Consider the following 16,992-nt stretch of genomic DNA (forward strand, 5'->3'; position numbering starts at 1 on the left):
AGTTCTCAATCTTGTTCTCCCCAGTTAACCAACTGAACATTCTTGAGTAAACAACAAAACTCCTTTGGCGTCTGCCTGTGAAGTGGGAAACAAACAATACTGCGTACATCCTTTGGTGAAGCTCAAATGAGGTGGAAGTATTTCTGTTTTGTAGACTATAAAGCGGTATGTCCATACGATTATTGACCATGAGTTATGTTCACATTTGTAGCTCCTCTCTTGGGTAATGATTGTTTTTCTGTAAACGTTTATTCATTTATTCACACTTTCACCATTGTTCTAAAGATGTTACTACTTTTTATTGGCATTTTCCCCCAAGCATATGTCATGTGGACTGATACATAATTTATTCAAGGAAATGTATCCATATATATTTTATTAATATAAAAAGAGATATGTAAATGTAATTAAATATATATTATATGTGGAAATATATATATGTGCATGTATATATATGAAAATGTATTTCCACATATATTATTTATATAAATACATATGAAAAATATATATCCATATATATCCATGCATATATCTCTTTCCATTTCCATATATATACATATTTGTTGTTGGTGCTGACAAGTCAATTCCAACTCCTAGTGACCCCAAGTATAGCAGGGTGGAACCCTGCCCAGTCTGTATGCACCAACCTCTCACCTTCCAGCGCTATATCAGACAGTGCTCTGCTGCTATTCATAGTTTTCATGGCCAATTTTTTCAGAAGTGTGTCGCCTGGTTTTTCTTTCTAATCTGTTTTAGTCTGGAAGCTCTGTTGAAATCTGTCCACGATGGGTGACCCTGCTGGTATTTGAAATACCCACAGCATAGCTTTCAGCAACAGGCAGCCACAGGGTGAGAACATCACATCTTAACTGCTAGACCACCAGGTTGGCTGGTATACAAGTGTATACATATGTGTGTATATATGTATGCGTATGTGCATAAATGTATATATGTGCATGTATGGAAATCATGACTAATGGAAGGGAAAACATGGACGAAAATGTTAAACTCAACCTTGTTGTTTAGATTGGATCTAAATTTGGATTGACTGAGCTTTCTGGTAATCAGAATGTGCTTTATTTAAAAAACGAATTGTTAAAGGAAAAATTTTACATAGTGTTTATTTAAACAGCATTGACTGATGTAACAGGCAATGTCAAAACTATATTTTTATAGTTCAGCTATCGTAAATTTTATACAGCCATTAGTTAGACTGTTTTCGAGAATAAATCAGCGGTTTTGTATGAGAAAATCGTTAGAAAGTTAGAAGGATTTTTCTATCGCTGTACATTTAAAAACGTTTGTTCAAAAGAACTCATGGTGATATGAGATGTTAAGAACTTATAAATCTCATTTGTCACATAAATTATACAATTTTGTGAACAGGCTTCAAGACTTTTAGTTCTGTGTTGTATGTGGTTAGTTCAAGGTAACTTCCTGAAATAACTACAACACATTATGATTCATATATAGAAAACACTGGTCACTAAGATGCTACTGAATATTATTCTGGATGAAACATAACATCTGAATGTAAAATTTAGTTTTTTAACACTATTATAATGGTAGAATTGACAGGTTAAAATATAGTGTTGGAGGGGCTGGCCCCGTGGCCGAGTGGTTAAGTTCGCGCACTCCGCTGCAGGCGGCCCAGTGTTTCGTTGGTTCGAATCCTGGGCGCGGACATGGCACTGCTCATTAAACCACACTGAGGCAGCATCCCACATGCCACAACTAGAAGGACCCACAACGAAGAATATACAACTATGTACTGGGGGGCTTTGGGGAGAAAAAGGAAAAAAATAAAATCTTAAAAAAAAAAAAATATAGTGTTGGAACAGATGATATTTGTGGCTGGTTGTTCTAATTTTCTTTGCCAACACTATATCAAATCATTAACTATTTTCAATTTTCACCAAATGATTCCATAGTCATAGGCTTCCTCCATTACCATATTACTCTTGATGATGTATTTCTAATCAGGTTGTGAGTACATATTTAGTGTGATAGCTGAGTTATATTAATTTGGCTACAAACAAAATGATGTAATTTAAAATAGTGATTGCAATAGCATTCTCTTTTCATAAATCTGCTTTTGTAATTCCAATGATTTTAAGTACATGGTTAAATTGTTTGGTTTGATTCAGAACCTGTATTTTGATTATATGAGAAAACAAAAAACGTGGAAAATTATAATTTTAAGTTGAAAAGTCAGCTATATCCACTACAGTAAAGCAGTGGTGTCTGACATATTGCATATGAATGGAGAAATAACTGGATAATTTGGACCTGCTTTGTGAGCCATCTCACTAGAGAGGATGAATTTCAGTTCTTTCTCTATGAAAACACAAGTCTCTGCTGTGGCAGGAAACATGAATTGGGGTTCCCAAGCAGACTTCATCTTTTCATTTTTGTTGTAAATGTTATCTTTGCATATGTAAAATGTGAGCTCAAAAAAATAACAAAAACTTTAATACCTAGGGTAGCCCAGGCATATATCTATAAGAAATGAATCCTCATATTTTATCACTAACAACTCTAGATTAAAATCATATTCGTATACTCATATTATATATATACACACATATATATGTAAACATATTTATGTGTATGTTACAATATATATTTGTATATTTATATACAAATATATAAATATGTGCATGAATATACATGCAATAAAACTATGTAAACAAGGTAGAACTCTGTATATGTGCCCATAAATTCTAATACATGATTCCTTTCTGTGAGCCTCCAAGCTCTCTTTTCTCATGTATGTTAGGCTGAACTTTTCTTTTTCTATTAAATGCTGGCTTTCCTTTACATGAAAGCACATTTGCTGGTCATATGGGAGAGATTGTTCTGCTGGAAACTCCACAAGGCATGTGTTTGTTTCTGAGACCTCCTGTGCAACCTGTTCCTCACGGATCATCAATCACCCAGTCCGTCAACTCTGTCCCTGTGATATGTGTCCCACCTCCTCCTCTTTCATGCCCACACTCAGCCCTCCCTGAGTCCTACCATAGCTTCCGCTTGGCTCTGTGTCCTATAACTAGTCCCGTGTAGAAGTTCCTATCCTGCTTTCTGATGAACCTGCACCAGTAAATCATTAGGCACCTAAAGGCAGGGACGCGTGTTCACTGCTGTTGGTCCAATGCCTAACACTCTGCATGAAAATCAGAAGGCAGTGGCTAAACATTTGTGCTGAATGGAAAAAACGCCTGAGACCTTCCTGGAGGGACTAACCTGAGCAGAAATAGGCAATACCTAAGAAGAATGGTAAGCTTTATAATCCGGCCTTCAGCGTCCTCGTCCTACCCAGCTCCTTCTAAATCCAATTCCTGCCGTTTCCACGTGGGCACCCTGCTCTCTAGCTTCATGTTTTGTGCTTTTCTTTTCCCTTGAGAGCCCTTTTCACTTTTCCGTAGTCAAATCTTCACCACCTTTCAAGGCCTGCTTCAAGGGCCACTTCCTGGGTGATCTAGATGACGTCTTTCCTGATCAACACCAAGCAGTGTCGCTTTTCTCTAAATCACAGCCCTTCTTGGAAGCCAACATTCTGGCACTGACTATTTTGGAAATTTTTTAAATAAAAAATATTTATATCCAGAATATGTGCCTTTATCATAAAAATTACTTAAAAGTAAGATTTAAAACTGATGTATCTCTGTTCCCCTGTATCCTAGCATAACTCTGGTGAGAAAGAAGACATGAGGCAGTTCTGTCTATTGCACAAAATGATAACCAGATGTAAATCACATAATGCTGCCAACTTAATTATTTGGCTATAGTAACCACACCTCCTTTTCTTTCATCGCAAATCGTATTATTCCAGTATGAGTACAATGGTCCATGTCATTCTATAATATCCCTCTATTCATTTTCTTTTCCCAGAACCCTCAAAAAATGTTTCACTGTCAACATCCCATCTTTCCTTCTTAACATATTGCCATAAACTAGCCCTGCGGCCCATGTGTCCACAGGCTAGCTGAGTCCACAGGTGCACTGTGATATCACATCTTCTGCTCAATTCAGGAGATTGAAAGGGTCAGTCAACTGAAAATTGACTGGTTGGCAGCCAATTAAAATGGATTGCTAATTTACTTGTTTGATTGAGGAAACAACAAAGCTTTGCTCTAATGTGTTCCATTCTATTGATCTGCAGATGTTCATTATGACACCCTACAAACCTCAGTAATATTGATGTGGATGCCATCGATTGAATCAGACCTGTGATATCAAAATTTAGGTCATCCAGTGGAATACTACATAATTTCCTGCTGCTCCAGTCATGATTTAGAAGGAGATTTAAACTATATCTATAAAATTAATAAATTTTAAAATTGAAAAGCGATTATGAAATGTGAAGACATCAACATAAGTAATAAACAGATACAATGACAGTCAAGTCATTAATTTATTTAACACAACATAAGGTTGTATAACTAACTAATACTTTTATCAGTTAAATGTGAGTTAACATTATCCTTCTAATAATGGTTAAGAGTTCCCAACAATATTTTGGGGGAGACAATCTTATTTCAATAAGTTAAAGTTAATAAAGAGAGATTTTGGTATTTTAGAACATTTCCTTGTCAATAATTTCCATGCTGGGACAAAATACTGAAGGAATATATCACAAGATGCAGCTGCATGAATTGAGATTATCTTTTGTGCTCACCTACATATCCCCAATCTCCCAGTAGTACCCAGCACATAGTAGGCACTTAATGAATATTTGTTAAAATTATGCTTCATTACTTGTCCAAAAAAAACTTCTGTAAAACTTATTATTTCGAAGATAGAATAAATCTAATTATCCTGCAATTTCCAGGAAATTCATTGTATATTCTAGGAAATAGGCTGAAGTTGCTATACATGTGATTAAATTTTGTCCGAAATTATTTTCTAAAAGTTATTGCCATTGAATATCTACATTGCTTTCTCATTAAAATATAGTGATGAAGCTCAGAAACAGTTTTATGCAATTATACAATCATTATTGATTATTTAATCAATAATACATGATGATAAACATTTAAGAAATTTAGAGAGAGTGGATTAAGCTTCTTGTATATGCTCTCTTCAGCGTAGGCTGTCTTTGGATAATGTAAAAATGGCATAAAATCTGAGAATACTGCTATCTGTTCTAGAATTATTTTGTTGTATCTGATGAAATTCAGTGACAACCCTAGACATTGTCAAGGAACAGTATGATGACTCTAAATGCATTTTCTAAAAGGCTACATGTCAGGGGTTTGTCTACGCTGTTTTCATCTTGAAATACTGAGGATTCTTGAATCTCTTAACAGCGTGTCATTCTCTCCTGCAATGTGTAAATTGAAGTTATTATAGCCCCAGGGACCCTTTTAGAGGCACGGCAAAGATGTTCGCCAGAGATCTGAACTTTGATGAACACGTTTCTCTAGGGTCTCTGGGAAGAGGTAACAGATTCTCGGCTGTTTGCTCATTATGATTAGAATAAAAAGCAAATCAGAACGCTTCTGATATTTATTTTTAGAAACTCTCTTGTTGTATCCAGGAAGAATACAGAGAATGACTCATTTTTGTAGGCCATAAAATTAAACTTTTGTTTCAAGATAGGTTGGTGGTAGTTTTATGTTATTCTGAATTTTTTTTTCAGAATCTTAGCAAATTTTACGTCTTTTAACAGCACCGGCTCTGGGTGGGGGTGATTTGTTGATTTATTTTTTAACAGAAAGATCTTTCTTTGCATTCCATGTTTGATTTTTCTAAGCACATTTTCTTCTTGAATATATTCCTAAGACCAAAACATGCAGTCTGTCTTCCAGTCTGTGAATTAATCAATGAAGCTTATGTCAGTGATTTAGAGAGAGTTTCACATATTTTTAGAAACAGTTTTTCTCAACTATGTAAGTCATGCATAAATTTCTACATCTGCTAGAGGGATCTTAAAAGCAGGCAAAAATCTTCTTGTTCCTTTTGGAACCCAATGTTGATGTGAGTTTTGACAGATAAATAGACAAGGCTATTTTTTTTTAAAAAATTGTTCATTCTTAGAATGTCAAGCAACACATGGCTTAATGTGCTATATTCTGACATAAGAAACATCGTGTGGTTCTCAAGGGTTATGTCGATGGCAATAATTGCCTTATAAAAAGTGGAATATTAGAGATATGTCCTCCTTTATAAGAGCATGTATAAAAATACACAAGAATCCACACCCTAGATCTTTCTATTCCAACTACTTTTGGAAGGAAGTCAATTTCTTTAAGTACTGTTTTTGTTTTTGGTATTCATTTTATAATTTATTTCTTTAATAGACTAAAGTATGAAGAGTGAATTGGAGATTTGTTTTTGGTAATGATCTATGGAAATGCTCCATGTAGGGTGAGTTAGATTAAAGGGGACTCGAAGCATCTGTCTTTGGTGGGAAGCAGCCATGATCCCAGATAGACAGAAGAAACCCCCTCAAGTTTAGAATTGTTCATCTGTGAAATGCAGACTTGGATGGCAGTTGTGTCTAACTTAGGGAACGGGGAAAGATAGTGAAGGGACAGCTGTGTTTATCTCGTTTGCACACATGGAGCATCCAGTAAGCTCCATAGTAGGAAATAATTGGTTACTTTCTCATCACTGACGATTCCTGTCCAGCTGTGTAGCAATTTTTGGTGATGTCAAAGTCAAAGTTGCATAAATGACAGGGCACATAAAATGTTGTCATTTCTTGACCTCCTGCTGTAATAGGAAGAAGGTATAATGTTCTCTCATTCTTTTGTTTATTTATTTTTTTAACCCTCAGCATGTATTTGCATGACATTCTGAAGCCCCTACCGGAAAATTCTATCAAGAGTAATAGTCAATTTGTTAGAGAATATTTCTGTGATTCAGAGCAGATGTGGTACTGATTTCACTGTCTTAAAGAAAAATATCTCTTTTCCCATTTCTCTGCAAAACTTGATATTTTAAACCATATTCTTAAAATAAGATTGCATATTGGAAAGAGTCTAAAAGAGCTAAAGGATGCAAAGGAATGAATGAGCACAAATCTTTTCTTATTTTAATGTCTTAATAAGCCAATAGAAATTCTCTTGACATAAAATAAAGTCTGGTTATCTGAGGCCCATCAAAATTTTGAAGTAAATACTGGGTACCGTGTGTTACAAGAAATTTTAATTCACACTAAAAGATGAAAATCACATTTATTTCTTTTTTTTCCAAGTCACTATTCACCAATACCCCTTGCTACTATGGCACCAATATGTGGTTATCAAGTCTTTAAGTTTTGTTGATTGTATCTTTTGAAATTACGTTCCTTTAGAACAAAAATGGTCAAATAACAATTTTATATGATTCAACTTAGTATATTATTTTTGGAAAATCAAATCACATTCAAATGGTTAAAAACCGGGGGGGCCAATATTCAAGGTAGCTCAACAGAAGGAACTTCTCTGATCAGAGTCAATATTCCCAATTGATATTAGGTTTTGCATTTCTTATTTAAACAGATTAACATGAAATTGAATTGTCTACAGTTTTCTTATTCAGCCTTGTGCTTCACAACTTTCTAGACATGAGAAGAGAAGAAATTAATGAGACAGTGATTGTCAATGTCACCAGAGTCTGTTTTTTCTCACTGTATCTTTTATGTGTTGTAATAATAATTCTTTTCATTTACATAGTACCTTTCTCTGAAATGTGTGAATCACTCTACTGAGAGAATCTGATTAATTCTTTAATTTTGGTGCACAATTCACTGGGTGGAAAAGGACAGAAAATAAAAATCTTGGAACAAATATCTTGCTGTTAATATCATATCTATTTTATCCCACTCTTTAATCTCATATTGCAGGAAAGGTAGCAGTTTAATTTTATATGGTTGAGACTAAAAGGTCTTACAATTTTCTTGTAAATCATTTAAGCTCTATGAACTAACTTATAAAGCTTTCTTCTTCATTCTCTACCTAGTTTATAGTATCTGTAATATGCAAGGCCTTTTCTTAGGTCTTCTCATTTTCCTCAGAGTAAATATATCGTTACTCGTGAACTATGAAAATTTCCAGTTGCCTGACTCTCATTTACTCACTGAGACAGTGTAAAGATGCTATTTAGTTATTTATGGAAACAAAATTATCTTATCTGCATTTTTTCCCTCAAATCCCAATTGGAAAGTCTGTATGTACCGACACACACACACATACATATATAGCCAAAATCCTACTGTTACAATGATCAAACAATAACATCAAACATGCATCGTGTGGTTCTATGAAGTAAAGCAAAAGAAAAAATTATTAGGTTTACCTACGTAGTGACTACGAAGGTATAATCCAATTATGAATGGCTATGGATTAAATTATGGAAAGAAGAAAACAAAAACAGCAAAGAACTCATTTACAAAGAAAAATAAATTGAGCAGTGACTTTGAGAAAAGCAATTCAAATTTTGAAAGCTAAATCATTTGATATAAGTAATAAATCTGAAATTCAATTCTAAGTCAATATAAGAAATGAATGTGGGTTAATGTGACTCAATTCTTTAAAGTTTACATTACAGTTTTTCAAATTATATAGAAATGACAAGGTTCAAACTGTTAACTAAAGTTTTGTATTTATAAAGGCTACTGTAGTAATTACTACCTTAGCTAATTAAAATAACTCATATTTTTATGTAACGCTTACACTATGCTAACCAGTGTTCTAAGCGCTTTACACAGATGAATTCCTGAGATATTCAACAATATTGTGAAGGAGATGCTGTTCTAACCCATGTACACGTGAGAGTTTGGTGGGGTAACTGCTGTAGGTTTACACACTTGGTAAGTAGGAGAATTTAGATTTAATGTGGGGCTGGTCAACATGGTAGCCACTCACCACATGTGGTTAGTGAGCACTAGAAAAGTATCTACTCCAGATTAAGATGTGCTAAAAGGTTAAAATAGACCCAGATTTCAAAAATGTAGTATAGAAAAAGAATGTGAAATATTTCATTAATAGTGTTTATATTGATTACATGTTGAAATGACAATGTTTTGAATATGTTAGGATAAATGTTATTAAAATCAATTCTACTGCTTTCGTCTTTTTTTTTAAATAGGCCCACTAGAAAATTTAAAACTATGTGTGTGGCTGCATTTTATTTCTGTTGATGAACGCAACTTTGCATTCTAGCCTCACACTGGAGACTGGCCCCTTAAATACAGTGGCTTCTACTAAGAGTGAACTAAGTTTGAGATTCCCAAGGTCCAGTGGCCATTGGCTAGAAGTTTCCTCTCCTGGTCCTTCCATATGGTTAGTAGCGTCTTTGCTCTGGCAGGACATGGTGCTTTTGTTTTTTCTTGCTGTTAGTTCATATTTATTTATGCTAAAACTATTTTATACCTTCATGATGTTGGACAGTCAATCAGCACATGACCAGACGTCTGTTTCATTTTTTTAAATTTGAGTGAGAGTTTTGTGTGTGTCGTTTGTTTTGGTGATTGCTGTTTCTCTGGTTGTTCACCCACACCTGACTATCTTGCTCTAATTTCTACCTAGCCAACTTTGCTTTTCTGCATGTTTAATTGGAGTACGATAAATGTTTATATTTTAATTTCTATTGTAAAAAATATAATTCTCTGCTTGAATCTAAATATGGAACATATATGCTTTTGGCACTTGCGTTTCATAATGTTATGTGTTTTAGAATCAGGAAGACATAGGCTCAGTTCCTGATTCTGCCACTTGCAAGTGGTCTGTGTCCTATCAAATCACTTACCCTAAGTCTCAGATATCTCCAGCTAAAAGTGAAAATGGGATGTTCATGGCTTTAGATTCTAATGGGCCTTTAATAGAATAATAGAAGTGGGGTTGTCATCAGATATCTTGGCACATACATGCTCAAAATGATAGCTATTATAGTTTAGTTTTAATTTTCCTATTTTGTGTCATATATCAAAGATGTCTTTGAAGAGGGTATATTTATTGATGATTTATATCTGAGAATCACCCTATATTCCCTAATATCAATACCTGCAGCATTTGTACAAGTCTTCTTGACTCAATTCCATCCCTGAACCATTTGTTAGGGAAGGTTACAGTTCTGTGTTCAACTGTAAGTCCTCACCCTAGGAGTGAGTATTTCCAACATTTTCGGCTCAAAAGAGTTTAATGGAAAATTTTAATGAAGTAAGAGAAATAAACTACCCCCAATCTTTCTGGTTTGCAACTAACTCTTAGGGGAATAGGAAATATTGTCCTCTCCCTAAGTCAGCCCTTCATTGATTCAACATTAATTTAACAAGGAATAGATTTCAATGTTTAAGAATTTCATCCCATGGCACAGAAAAGCAAGTATTTTCATGGTACAAGTAAATGTTCTCAAATAAATTTTAGATTTGACTTAATAAGCCTTTAGTATGTATTTATTATTTATTATCTAATTAAATAGAAAACCTTCTGAAGCTAATAAAAATTATTTTAGATGATTAAATTACCATTCAATCAATGATTAAGTAAACATCTGTTGAAATAATATTAGACATCGTACCCATTCAGTGTATATTGTGGCTAAAAGACATACATGAACTCTGGCCTCATGGAGCAGGCAGTGTAAGAAGAATAAGGGCACTGTATAAATTATTAGGTGAATAAATCCTCTGAAGGACAGGTGCATGCAGCATTCATCACGAGCGAATGACAGGTGCATCTAACTAAGAGAGGCTGGGAGGATGACAAGGCTTCCATCAGAAATATGACATTAAAATTTGAGTCCGGAGAGTGGTGAACAGGGAAAAGCAGGGAGCAAGTTTTGCAAACTAAGCAGCACATAGGAAGGTCTTCAATTAGGAAAGGGATTAAAGTATTTCTTTCGGACTTGAAAATTAGTGCCAAAACAGCCACGATATTCTGTTTAAGAATGCTTCCTTATACATGTGGCTTATTTGGCTTCTAAAAAGATCAAAACGAAAACAAATAGCAATATACAGATTAATTAAGATTTTGACCTCAAATATCCAGATGTAAATTTTAGAAAGTTGTCATAGTATGTCCATTCCTGGTCCGTTTCTTCTCCCTCCATTGGCTGGGCAAAAAAAAAAAAAATAGCATGAATTTTTTAAAAGTTAATTTTTAAGGTTCTGATCAATAATTTAACTAGTGTTTTTTTTCCCCTGGAATATCAGAACACATGTGTTTCTTTTTCCAACTTCTCTGGGTGTTAATTGGGAATGAAAGCACAGCTATATGGTGACTAAAAGCAAAAACTGTAGCTTTATCTTTGCCTACCTCACATTAATTAACAAGTGTAGGGGCCAGCCTGGTGGCACAGCAGTTAAGTTTGCAAGTTCCACTTTGGCGGCCTGGGGTTCGCCAGTTTGGATCCCAGGCACAGACCTATCCACTGCTTGTCAAGCTGTGCTGTGGCCGGCGTCCCACAAATAAAGTAGAGGAAGATGGGTATGGATGTTAGCTCAGGGCCAGTCTTCCTCAGCAAAAAGAGGAGTTCTGGTGCCAGATGTTAGCTCAGGGCTAATCTCCCTGAAAAAAAAAAAAGGCTAAAAGCCATGCCCAGCACAAAACAAATTACATGCAGAAGCACATATGAATTTACTTTTATGAGAGTCGAGTTTTTGTAGGACAAAGTAGTAACCTTTATTTGTATATTTACAAATATAATATTTATTTGTAATATTTGTTTGAATGCGGCTGTATTGTTTAAAATATTGTTCTTTAAGAAATCTCCAGAAAAATAATCATTTGGCTCTAAAATGTAGAGAATTAAAATGAGGTGAGATAATAAATTATGATGTCATTAAGAATGGATTTTAGTTAGAAATATATGCAGGTAGTTAAATAAGCCATGTATAAGTAATTCTTTATACATACAATACTCTTAGGTTGTAGGTAGTATTTGGAGATGAACAGTATAAATTAATATACTCCTTGCTGCCCAAAATATGTTGGGTACTTGACAGGAGATTTTTGAAGCAACTGTTTCATCCTGTGGTACTACACTGGGAATTCTTGATATGAATGGATAATAGTATTAACATGCACAATACATTTAACTGATTTTCGTATTGCCCTTCTTCAAGAGCGTTTTTTCCCTAATTTTTAAAAACACCATTTTTACTCTGAAAGAATAATCTATGAATTCCAATCCTAGCAATACATATAATTGTCATAAACGGATCTAATAGTTGTCCCTGAATTAATGGCTGTAACGACTTTTATTAGTAGTAAGATCCATCTGTTTCATTCTCAGCTTGACTTAGCAGTGAGTGGCGGTGAAGTTCTTAGAGCGTGTATTAATCTTTCTCAGACTGCAAAGTAAAACTTTCTGAGAGAAGACTGAGAGGAAGAGCAAGATGTCACCCAATTATATAAACAAGATTTCCTTGGTCGCTCGTTGTCTTGAATAATGATTTCTATTCCTGACCCAAAATAATTCAGCGTAGTCATCTGAAAACACAGTTGGAGACTATTTGAGTCAAATTTATTTGAGAGCTATGGAGAGAGGACTTTTGAATCCTGAAAACACTGTCACTTTAGTATACAACTCTGGGCCTGGAGATGATGAAAGATAATCCTGAGAGTCTAAAATACATTTTTGTTTTCATGTTTTCTCCCATCAGGTTATCTTTCTGAGTGGTTGCATCTAAGAGAGAGCTTGCTATAAAACCAATGTGTTCCAAAGCGTTGAAACCACTTGGCCAAGAAATGTTAATTTGCTGCCTGGGTTGTGATTAATTTTAAGGTGGAAGCATTAGCATCATGTCTGTTATGATAAGTATCCAGAAACTTATTAAGTTGTGTATCTAAAGCCCTTTTTCTACCAAAAGGGAACTAAGAGGACGTGGTTTATTCGCTACGGTTGTTATTTTAGAATGCAGGCACAACCTTCAGGTAAATTGTATGAGCCTAATTTTTCAGACCATTTGTCTTTTTCTTTTGAATTCCCAGAACCTAGCAAAAGCATCTGTAATCTAGGACGTGCTCTATAAATGTTTGTGTTAGTGGAGGAAAAGGAAAGATGGAGGCACACATCACTAATGAATTTGCACACTTTTCCTTCTGCAGCGTAAAGTGCAGCACCATTTCTGCAACCAACATCCATGACAAATGCTATTTCATCATCATTCTTAACAGCAATCCAAAACCACTGCTGAGTGATTGGTATTGGCAAGTAAACGAATGTGCATGACACGCCCTGTCCCCGCCCCACAATTCCACCCTGTCAAAGTGGATTCCTCAGTTGTGCATCAACCAGGAAACTTACATGAAGTAAGCGTGCTCATAACATTTAGCCCACATTAGCATTCTTTATAAAATTCAGAGGTACTGTCCATGGAGGAAAGTAACAAGATACAGAATGGATTTGCATTCCACTATTTTGGAAATATTTCCTACTGAATTCCTTCTGACGGATTTATTAAATTTAAAAGAGCATTAGAAAGAAAGCTTGCATTTTCCCTCATGGAGATCTTTAAGAATATGCTACTCTTCTTAATATTAATGTTAACAATAATAACATACCTATTGCTATTATAATTAATATTACAGCTGGCATTTATTGACCTATTATTATGTGAAAGACATAGTGCTGATATTTTTAATGTGTTAGCAGATTTAATTCTCAAAGTAATAAGGCTATAGATAGTATTTTTCTTCCATTTAACAAATAAATAAATGTGTATATATATATTACATATATACCTATAGTATATGTATGTATACATATATATAATATATGCATATATACATTAATACTTGTTATCCGAGAATTAATAATATTACTCTCTACCATTGCCACGCAAATACTACGTGACAAACCACACCAACACCCAGCGCCACATAAAAATAAAGATTTATCTCTTAGGCATCTATGGTTTGTTAGGGAGGTTTGATTTCAACTGAGCTTGGCTTAGCTTGGCCCTAGAGCAAGCTCTCAGCTCGCATATGGACCATGGGTCTTTTGCTTGGGGGAGCATTGCAGGCTGTTTAGAGCACGTTTTTCTCATGGTGACGAGTGAAACTCAAGAGAGTGATGCCTCAGCACCTAGGTTAGAACTGGCACACTTTAACTTGTACCCTTGAAAACTAGTAAGGCTGGCCATATGACCATGCCCTAAATCAATGTGTCAGGGAAATATTGGGAAGTGCGATCCACTGTTGTGGAAGGAGCCACGAAGTTACGTGGCAAAGGGCAGAAAGACAAGGAGGAATAAAAAATTGGGACCAATGATGCCATCCACCATCGTCACACACTTAAACCTCCTGAGTACTCCTGTATTTTCCACGAATTTTCTATAAAAATGTGTTACTTCTGTGATGAAAGAAATCTAAAATATATAATTATTTTCATACTTTAGAACTTATCTATTTTAAGATCATGAGGTAGGCGAGATGACATTTGAAGTTGTTTTTTGTAATATGTGCCTTTTAAAATTAAAAACATTACATAAAACTGAATAAATCAATAATAGCACACGAGCATGTGCAGTCAATTTCTACTTGCTCCAAACATATGAAGGGAAGATAGTCTTTCAGGCAGCCATTTTCTTATTTTTTATTGTGCTTTAGTCTTTCACTGGTTCCCCTTGAATCCATGACTCAAGAATTCAAGGTAATCACACCCGGTTAGATTGTTGTGGTTCAATGGGTGACTGTCAAATGAAATCCATCGTTCAGTGAGTGGGCTTAACAAAATGCATTCTACATCGACCCTGCAGGAAATGTGACCAAGCTGAAAAGTCATCTAGTTTTTGTTTGGCCTGAGAATGATTTTAATGACTATTTCTAGACGAGTAGAGAAAATTAATTCATTTGTACTGTAGAATGATATTTACCTTTAGATTTTCCCTGTTTGTTAATATGATGTTGGAAAAAGAGCTCCAGAGGAAAGAAGTAAATTCAATTTAAACGGAATTTACTGCCTGTCTGAGGGTGGGGGTGAGGTGGAGAGGAATAGGGCAGTGGGTTGCTATTGTCAACCAAGGGTCTTTTATGCCATAGACCTTTGCTCTATCCACAGGCTGAGAGGGTAGAGACTTGTCCAAGAAAACGAAACTAAAAAGACGATAGAATGGGGCTTCAAATCTAGGGTGGAATTATGCCAGCCTCGTAGGATCTGCCTGCCGCTAACGTCCTAGCATGACGTCATTCAGGCTATTGAACATCATCTATTGGATCCTACGTTGATCCTCATAAGATAGTATGTTTTAAATTCACCAGGATTGTTGGCGGTTGTTCAGGTGTGACTATCTAGCTATATCACAAAAAATCGAGTTGTCACCTTCTAGAAACTTCTACAAAGTTAGGTAACATAAGTTTTTTGTTGTGTTCAATTTAAAATTAGCAATTATGGGTCCATAGATGATGCTAAAAGTCCAAGATTCTATTACCTCACTCTCTGTTTCACCAGGAAGACTCAGATAATTCTTTTGTTTAATATTCAGTTAGTGTGAAAAAGAAAAGTCCTTACTGATTAAAAGGTAGACCAGAAAGGTTCTCTTTTACTTATCTGACGCCCACTAGCTGTTTCATTTTAATCACCCTTAATGGTTAAATTTGTAGTAATTTATATTCCAACATGTGTGCTTCATCCTTGAGTGAGCTCGTATTCTTGGATTCTCCATGTCCTAGGAATACATTTCATCTTGCAGGTATTCTCCTTGAATCACCCTATATTCATCAAAGGAATATGACAGAGTTTGAAATTTGAACAGATTATAATATGATTCTTTATTAGGTCAGTTCTGTTATTTACATGCAAATTATTTTATTTTAAAATAATTTATGTTTTTAAATATACTTCACGAGGATTAGCAATGCAATGCATGCAGCACTTCCTGGGTTTTGGCTCTGAATTTTCATCGCCATTTCAAATCTAAAGTAAGTGAGAATGAGAAAGGTTAAATGAAATATTCAAGGAGTATGGCAAAGTAACAAGCAAGAGTGCCAGAATAATGCTGGCAGACTTCTGAACTCAGATTTCTCACCCCGCTAGGCATCCTGGCCATATTAAGCAAGGTCTTAGTCACCTAAAGATTAAGAAATGATTGATCACAGCAGAACACAGTAAAAATAAGACCACAAATTGGCGAAGTGCTTCATAATTTTCAAAGGACACTTAGCTGCTATCCAAAGTAAAGCAGATTACATATAATAAAGAGGATATACTAAATATATACCCGAGAGAGAGCCAGAGGATGCAAAACACACACATATCCTTGAATCACGATTTTAGAGCTAGAGAGATCTCACAAATTATCTCACTATTCAAATAAATAAACTAATATTCAGGAAAATATATAAATGTAATAGCAAAATAGGGTCTACACTTAATTTTATATTCCACTTTAATATTATGAGTTTGATAGTTGGATGCTTCAAACAATCTCCAAATTTGAACTGCTTTATTACAAAGCCTGTTTTCTTCCTAATCTTAATTTTTTCCAAATGCAAAATTACTCCATATGTTTTTATTAGGAAGCAGAAATTAATTTCCAATTCTTATCTCCTTTAATTGTTAATTGTGCTATTTTCAGTGGTTTATTTTGTAGAGAGGCAATATCTAGAGAAACACTGTTAACATAGTATATTTGATAATGAGCTGTTCTCTATATTTGTCAAAAAGTCTCTGGCATCATTTTACTATGCTATTAAATTTCCTAGGAACAAACTACGTCATGTAAATATAGAAAAATACTGAGACACTTTTCTTGAAAGTTTCCATGTTGTTCACGAAGCATCATATTGATCTAACGTACGCACATATTATTGGTTCTGTATTTTGATCAGTAAAAATTCCTTGTAATATGGTCCCTCCCTCCTTCTATCCCCTCCCCAAAACTCCTTACCCATCCCCCTCTCTCCCTCCTTTCCATACTTTTTTTCTGGTGATACTACAAACTAAGCCAAGAGTTCCATCTTATATTACCAAAAAAATCGTATTTACACTGTAAACAGTATATGATTGGCAACTTATTCAGTAAATGCACAAAATGATTAGTGATATGCCTTTTTAGAATAC

The 16,992-nt window shown here is 34.9% G+C and overlaps 1 protein-coding gene and 1 long non-coding RNA gene across 3 annotated transcripts in view; both read left to right on the plus strand.

Annotated features, from left to right (window-relative positions):
* CSMD1 (CUB and Sushi multiple domains 1) overlaps positions 1-16,992 on the plus strand; it is a 1,833,881-nt gene that overhangs the window by 158,363 nt on the left and 1,658,526 nt on the right. The gene's annotated exons all lie outside the window — the stretch shown is intronic.
* Positions 2,897-8,390, plus strand: LOC138921025 (uncharacterized). The gene is made up of 2 exons (XR_011433187.1): positions 2,897-3,276; positions 4,163-8,390. It is a non-coding gene; the product is annotated as an uncharacterized lncRNA (long non-coding RNA).

The sequence above is a fragment of the Equus caballus genome, chromosome 27, assembly GCF_041296265.1.
Source record: "Equus caballus isolate H_3958 breed thoroughbred chromosome 27, TB-T2T, whole genome shotgun sequence".
In the NCBI taxonomy this organism is placed as follows: Eukaryota; Metazoa; Chordata; class Mammalia; order Perissodactyla; family Equidae; genus Equus; species Equus caballus.